The 8,222-nt window shown below is 38.4% G+C and overlaps 1 pseudogene; it reads right to left on the reverse strand.

The window, feature by feature from the left end:
- Nucleotides 1-6,151: 6,151 nt before the first annotated feature.
- LOC134970903 (5S ribosomal RNA) lies at nucleotides 6,152-6,271 on the reverse strand (annotated as a pseudogene).
- Between the last annotated feature and the right edge of the window lie 1,951 nt (nucleotides 6,272-8,222).

Raw genomic sequence — 8,222 nt, forward strand, 5'->3', positions numbered from 1 at the left:
GTTTTATCTGCCCGTTCAATAGATCTCAATACCTGTATCGCCCGAACAAAATTTAAATTAATCTGAGTCAATCGTGTATACAAATCTCTGTTTTGAACAAAAGCCCAAAATTAGAGAGTGAGATTACAGCAGAAATCCAAGCAAAAATCCAATAGGGGATAGTGGAACAATTAACATGTGCAAGGATTATATGCTAAGATGTCCACTATTACAATTAGAAATGACAATTATGATGTGCAAGGGGATATCTGGTCCACCTGCATACCCAGGATAGAGTGGTGATATTTAATGAGGCAATACTATCAATTATATAGTGTATGTAGCCCCTTACTTTATATCACCGACCGATGAATCTCACTATGTATGCCTCTGAGACGTGAGAAAAAATTGATTGAGAAAAATTCTTACAATGTGATCAAAAGAGGCTATAGTGAGAAGTGAAGAGACAGATAAACAACTGAGAGTTTCAGTGGTTATGCCGGACAGTGGTGTGCATGCTAGCAATTGATTAACAATATGCTACAGAGTTGCTTAAACAAGATAGAGTGGTGATTTTCACTGAGGCAATTTCACCAATAAGCTAACAGTATTATTCATTAGCCATAGCAGGCAAAAACAATTAAGTAGCAATATACTGCAAGATTGATATTAACCCGTAGCATTGAAGTTCTTAGCACAGTAATATGCTATTTGGTTTTTTATATTTATATAATACCACCAAGTAACTCCCACCACATGTCCAGTTGTTCCCAAACACCTATTGGATACCTTACAGCTCCAGCACCTCTTGGAGCAGCCAAAGTGCAAACAAGATATCAGTGCATCGCCTGTAGAGTAAATAATTGTCTTAATGAGGCAATGTTGCATGTGTATGAAATACACTATAAGTGGTAATATGGTGCCGCTTTCAATCCTGCTGCAGAAGCTGTCTGCGGCTGATCGCCGCTGGTACCTGATCCTGAAGTTTGTGCTGGAGGTGAGACTCAGTGCTGACTTCTTTGTGGAAGGTGTGGGGAGATGGTCAGCTGTGGGCCGCGTGGGGCCGCTGCTCTCCCGATGCAGCGTGTATTCGCGGTGTGTTTCTCCTTGTCTCGACGGCTAAGCGTCGTTGCCTGGGTAACTGTCCCTGGTTTCCGGTTTCGGCGATCACGTGTGCGCACCACGTGATCACGATGTGACGTACGTTTCGCAGTAAAGCTTGATCACAGAACGTACTGTGATCTGTATGAGTTCCTTATTTAAAGGCAGGACTAAACGTTCATTGGATAATAGGAAGTGATGGGCATTTGGCTATGCCTATCCAAAAGTCTATTGTCTGATATTAGTTGAAGTGGTAGAGAATTACAGATGATAATCTTCGACTAATATGAATCCATTTGGTGGTATTTAAATTGTTAGATTGATGTTAATGTATATACCACTTTGAGAAGGATTTGTAGCACAATTCAAAGTATCTAAATTCATTACTTGCATATTAAATTGTTTGTAATTCTTATTTGATAATTAGTGTGAATGTGAGATGAAAATAAATATGTGCGTGTCAGTGTGCATATGTGTTGAGAATTTAATTAAGTTGGCAAATTACAGACTAAGCATAATGTGTCCCTAATGTGCTTAATAGTGAGTATGTTTGTGATATAAATAATGGTTTGTATGAGTGTAATAATGAAAAATGGAGATGTTAAATTATTGTATTAAACTGCAAGAAGCTGTATTAGAAGAGAGTGTGCCTGAGGGAAAATTAATGGGGAGGATGGGAATGAAGGGTGGGGGAGAGAGGGGGAAATATATTGTATGTGCTTGTGAAAAGGGGGAAAGATTATTATTATATATAATATATAATATATCACATTTAATAGGGGGGAGGAAAGTAAAAATTAGGAAAAGGTGGAAGGTGAAGGAAGGATGGTGAAGTGTTAGTATATATATCTAATAGTGAATTATATTGAGGAGGGGATTAATGATGAGATAAGTAATAGATTAATGTGCATTATGTATCATATGCAGATATTTGGATAATGTGTGACAAATGTGAGGGCAGTAGTTGTAGGGAATATTATTAATGAATAGTGCTAGAGAAGTATGAAATGTGATTTTAAGATTTGGAAAGAGTGAGAGGTGATATGTGAGATGGAATGAAGATAATTATTTATAGTTCATCTGGTGATTATGTTATTTACTGATGTTGATATACATGGTCAGGATGGATTCTATACATGCGTAACTAAATAACAAATTAGTTTAAGTTAAATAGACTCCAAAATTGATGTTTTCATTCATGCCAGCTGGGTATAAAGATCCCATCTTAAAGATCCATGCGCTTTCTTTCTTCAAAAGACTGTCAGTTAAATTTCCCCCTCGTATTCCAAGTTTGATCTTTTCCAAACCAAAAATTCTTAGCTCTTCGTACCTGTTCCCATGATGAGTATAAAAATGACGGGCAACTGATGTTAGTTGTTTCATCTTTTGTTTGTCTGTAACGGCATTTCGTATAGATCCAATGTGTTCTAGGATACGTTGTTTAAAGGGTCGTGTCGTCATTCCAATATATTTCTGATTACAACTGCAGCTGAGACAGTAGATAACCCCTTCTGTTTGACAGTTCATGTAATCAGTAATTGTGATAGTGTTCCCATATTTGTCCTTTATTTCTTTCATAGGGACTATCTTAGATAGAGTGAGGTCTGTGTGTAAAACGTGCCAATGCTTCTGTATTGCTTCGTTGATCTTTTTCCATTCTTGGCAGAAATTTCCAACGAAGCGGATGGTATTTTCAGACTTCTTTTCTATTTTTGTATCCTTGAAGATAATGTCTTCTCTCTTGATGACTTTAACGGATTTGAATGCTTTTTTTACGGAAGTTTTGCTGTATCCCCAATTGCAAAGTCTCTGTACCAAATCTGCACTTTGTGTTGTAAAGTTCTTGTGGTCTGAGCAGTTTCTGCGCAGGCGAAGAAATTCCCCTTTCGGAATATTTTCTATTGTAGGGGGAAAATGAGAACTTGTTTGATGTAATAATGTGTTAGTCGCAGTACTTTTGCGGTATAGGCTTGTAGCGATCATTCCCTCTGAATTTTTATAGATCATTAAATCCAGGAATGGTACTTCTGTTTGACTGATAGTGTGGGTGAGGCGAATGTTAAGATCATTCTTATTCAGATGTGCAATGAATTGATACAATAATTGTAAGTCCCCTTCCCAAATCATAAGGATGTCGTCTATGTACCTATTCCACATAATGACATGAGTTGTAAAGTTGTCATTATGATCTTTGAAAACAAATTCTTTTTCCCACCATCCAAGGAATATATTTGCATATGTGGGTGCACAGGCAGCCCCCATAGCTGTGCCTCTTGTTTGGAGGTAAAATTGATTGTTAAATGTGAAGAAGTTGAAATGAAGGACAAAATGTAATAGTTTGATGAGGAAATCATGAAATTCCTCCTTTCCATTGTTGTGTAAAAAATACTCCACTGCTGCTATCCCATCTTTGTGGCTGATGGAGGTATATAATGCCTCAACATCTAAGGTTACTAGGTATTGGTTATCTTCTAATCTTAGATCATGAATTTTCCTGAGTATGTCCGTTGTGTCCTGAACATACGAAGGGAGATCTAGTACAAAGTGTCTCAGATGTAGATCGAGAAAAATGCTCGCCTTCTCCGTTAGTCCTCCTATGCCGGACACTATTGGTCTCCCAGGGGGAGTCTGTATGTCTTTATGTATCTTGGGTAGCATGTAAAAAGTTGGGATTCTGGGATTCTGTGTCTGTAAGTATTCATGTTCCTGTTTAGTGATTGTCCCTTGTACTAATGCCTGATTAATGATTCTGTCATAGATGGTTTTGTAGTTCTGTAATGGATTAAGAAGCATTTGTTTATAGCAATCAGTGGTTGTAAATTGCCTCTGTGCCTCTTTAATATAATCTGCTTTGGGCCAGATAACGATATTTCCCCCTTTATCTGAGGGCTTTATAACCACGTCTTGCCATGTCTGGATTTCTCTGATAGCCATCCTTTCTTGTGAGGTTAAATTGGAATGACCTGGATATCTTCTTTTGCTGAGATGAATTTGATCAAACTCTTTGGCTACCAATTTCATGAAGACTTGCACTTCGGGGCATATTTGTTCTTGTGGAAAGTATGTAGACTTCTTTTTACAGATGGGTCTCAGAAGGGATTCAGCTCCAGTACTAGGATATTGTTCTTACTCTAATTCTTGTAAGGCGGCAAGAGCCTCCTGTTCAGCCTGAGATAAGCTGGGAGATTCTAGATCCAACGGTGTACTCATAGTCAAGGATGGGATTGTTGTGTCCTCCACTGTGTAGATTTGAGAAGATAAAGTGGTCTCTTTTTCGGAATAAATTTTTGTTAGAAGCAATTTTCTCCCAAATAGTTTTAAATCTTTTTCCCACTTGAATCTGTTAAAATGTTCTGTTAGGGAAAAAGTCAAACCTTTGTTAAGTACAGATTCTTGTATTGGTGTGAGTAAGTGCTCCGAGAGATTGATAATTTTCAATTTTGAGTCTTCATTCACCCCAGTTGCAGTTACCATCGATCCTGTTGGTGTTGTTTTTTGTAAGTGTTGCGTGTCAGGGGTGGCGAGGAATCCCATTGTGATGGTCCTCTTCTTCTTCTTGCTCCCCCGCCTTGTCTTCCTCCTCTTTGTCTGCCTCTTCCTCCACGGGGATCCCCTAAAAAAGTAGCTGTATTCTGAATATTACCAGGTATGTCGCTTCTAGGGTTTGCGTATCTTTCTGTGGAGTAGTCCGGAGTCTCCTCTGCTCCTGATGTGTCAGCCTCTGAGGATGAATATTGGCCTGTGTATCTCGGTGGATCTTTTTTCCAGGATGGTTTTTGCCATTTAAAATTTTTTCCAGATACAAAATCTCTTTTATCTCTGGCGTACTTCGTCTTTTTCCTGTCAATGATCGTTTGCTCATAGGCTTGGAGTTCTAATTTATTTTTCTCAAAACATCTCTGAAATTGAGAGTCTTTTTCCCAGATCTCTAATGTCTTGCCTAATTCCTCCAACTTGTGTTCACACTCCTCTAATATGAGATTGTTGTGTTTGATTAGAATGTTCATCAAATCATTAGAGCATTTTAGAAGAACATGTTCCCATTCTTTCTTGAGACTCTCACTGGCGAGATCAAATGTTGGGAAGACCCTTGGGCGGAGACCCCGTGGGGATATTTTATTTTTAATATAGTTTTCTAAGGTAGTTAGGTCCCAGTTGGTTCTAATTTGTTTACGCAATATAGAGTCTAGTTTGTGGAAGTCCTGCTCCCAGCTGATATGGGGTCCAGTGTCCACCAGGTCACTTGGGAAGATGTCGTCTAAGTTGTCCTTATTTTTCCATCTTGAAGTAAGCTCTTGCTTTAAATTGAAACTCATACTATAATATGCTTAGCTCCTTATGTGAGATGTAGTCAGCAGGGCAGGATATCCTAAGAGAAGAAATAATTCCCACCCTAATAGAAAACGATAGTATTGTGACTGTGCTGGTATCCCATGAAGACTGAATTACCAGCCAAAATATGGTTTGTAAAGAACTTTTTTTTGGGACCGCACTAGTCTGTAATTAGTTATTATTAGAATCCTCTGAAACAACTGATTTATGATGCTAATTTGCTTATGGATACAGCAACACTGTACATGTGAGAAAATTATAATTTTTCTTGTACAGATATATGTTGCTATCAGTGGTGCTCCCAAGAGTCAAAATAATATCGACTAGAGAGAACCAACACAAGAAGGTTGGAAAGTAGACTCTTGTGTGGGAGCACTCTGTTCAGAGGAATGGGTATATTTTTATTAATCAATTCTGTTAAGAAATAATTTTATTTGTTCAAAAAAAGGAAGATAATTAAGGAGAAAAATATACGTGATGGCTACGCGAAAATATAACACTTATATAGAGAATAATTCATATGGTTTTAAATACCACAATGACAAAAACCGGAATCCAAATCTTAAGACTAGTGGATTTGCTGTAATCACAATGACTTTTTTGTATAATATATGACCATCATTTGTTCTACAGCAATCCTATTCAGGATTTTTTCAGCGTAGATAATTAAATCATAGGTCATACAGAACCGAGTGCCAGTTGGTATTAATGGAGATCCTTCTAGATCGAGCAGAAGAATTTTTTGCAGTACCAGGGTGTTCCAAGGTGGTCTCCCATCCAAGTACTGACCCGGCCCTCCACTGCTTGGCTTCCAAGATCAGACGAGATCGGGCATCTCCAGTGGGGTATGTCCGCAATAGTTTTATCTGCCCGTTCAATAGATCTCAATACCTGTATCGCCCGAACAAAATTTAAATTAATCTGAGTCAATCGTGTATACAAATCTCTGTTTTGAACAAAAGCCCAAAATTAGAGAGTGAGATTACAGCAGAAATCCAAGCAAAAATCCAATAGGGGATAGTGGAACAATTAACATGTGCAAGGATTATATGCTAAGATGTCCACTATTACAATTAGAAATGACAATTATGATGTGCAAGGGGATATCTGGTCCACCTGCATACCCAGGATAGAGTGGTGATATTTAATGAGGCAATACTATCAATTATATAGTGTATGTAGCCCCTTACTTTATATCACCGACCGATGAATCTCACTATGTATGCCTCTGAGACGTGAGAAAAAATTGATTGAGAAAAATTCTTACAATGTGATCAAAAGAGGCTATAGTGAGAAGTGAAGAGACAGATAAACAACTGAGAGTTTCAGTGGTTATGCCGGACAGTGGTGTGCATGCTAGCAATTGATTAACAATATGCTACAGAGTTGCTTAAACAAGATAGAGTGGTGATTTTCACTGAGGCAATTTCACCAATAAGCTAACAGTATTATTCATTAGCCATAGCAGGCAAAAACAATTAAGTAGCAATATACTGCAAGATTGATATTAACCCGTAGCATTGAAGTTCTTAGCACAGTAATATGCTATTTGGTTTTTTATATTTATATAATACCACCAAGTAACTCCCACCACATGTCCAGTTGTTCCCAAACACCTATTGGATACCTTACAGCTCCAGCACCTCTTGGAGCAGCCAAAGTGCAAACAAGATATCAGTGCATCGCCTGTAGAGTAAATAATTGTCTTAATGAGGCAATGTTGCATGTGTATGAAATACACTATAAGTGGTAATATGGTGCCGCTTTCAATCCTGCTGCAGAAGCTGTCTGCGGCTGATCGCCGCTGGTACCTGATCCTGAAGTTTGCGCTGGAGGTGAGACTCAGTGCTGACTTCTTTGTGGAAGGTGTGGGGAGATGGTCAGCTGTGGGCCGCGTGGGGCCGCTGCTCTCCCGATGCAGCGTGTATTCGCGGTGTGTTTCTCCTTGTCTCGACGGCTAAGCGTCGTTGCCTGGGTAACTGTCCCTGGTTTCCGGTTTCGGCGATCACGTGTGCGCACCACGTGATCACGATGTGACGTACGTTTCGCAGTAAAGCTTGATCACAGAACGTACTGTGATCTGTATGAGTTCCTTATTTAAAGGCAGGACTAAACGTTCATTGGATAATAGGAAGTGATGGGCATTTGGCTATGCCTATCCAAAAGTCTATTGTCTGATATTAGTTGAAGTGGTAGAGAATTACAGATGATAATCTTCGACTAATATGAATCCATTTGGTGGTATTTAAATTGTTAGATTGATGTTAATGTATATACCACTTTGAGAAGGATTTGTAGCACAATTCAAAGTATCTAAATTCATTACTTGCATATTAAATTGTTTGTAATTCTTATTTGATAATTAGTGTGAATGTGAGATGAAAATAAATATGTGCGTGTCAGTGTGCATATGTGTTGAGAATTTAATTAAGTTGGCAAATTACAGACTAAGCATAATGTGTCCCTAATGTGCTTAATAGTGAGTATGTTTGTGGGAAGGGGACTTACAATTATTGTATCAATTCATTGCACATCTGAATAAGAATGATCTTAACATTCGCCTCACCCACACTATCAGTCAAACAGAAGTACCATTCCTGGATTTAATGATCTATAAAAATTCAGAGGGAATGATCGCTACAAGCCTATACCGCAAAAGTACTGCGACTAACACATTATTACATCAAACAAGTTCTCATTTTCCCCCTACAATAGAAAATATTCCGAAAGGGGAATTTCTTCGCCTGCGCAGAAACTGCTCAGACCACAAGAACTTTACAACACAAAGTGCAGATTTGGTACAGAGACTT

Source organism: Pseudophryne corroboree, chromosome 11, assembly GCF_028390025.1.
Source record: "Pseudophryne corroboree isolate aPseCor3 chromosome 11, aPseCor3.hap2, whole genome shotgun sequence".
Classification (NCBI taxonomy): Eukaryota; Metazoa; Chordata; class Amphibia; order Anura; family Myobatrachidae; genus Pseudophryne; species Pseudophryne corroboree.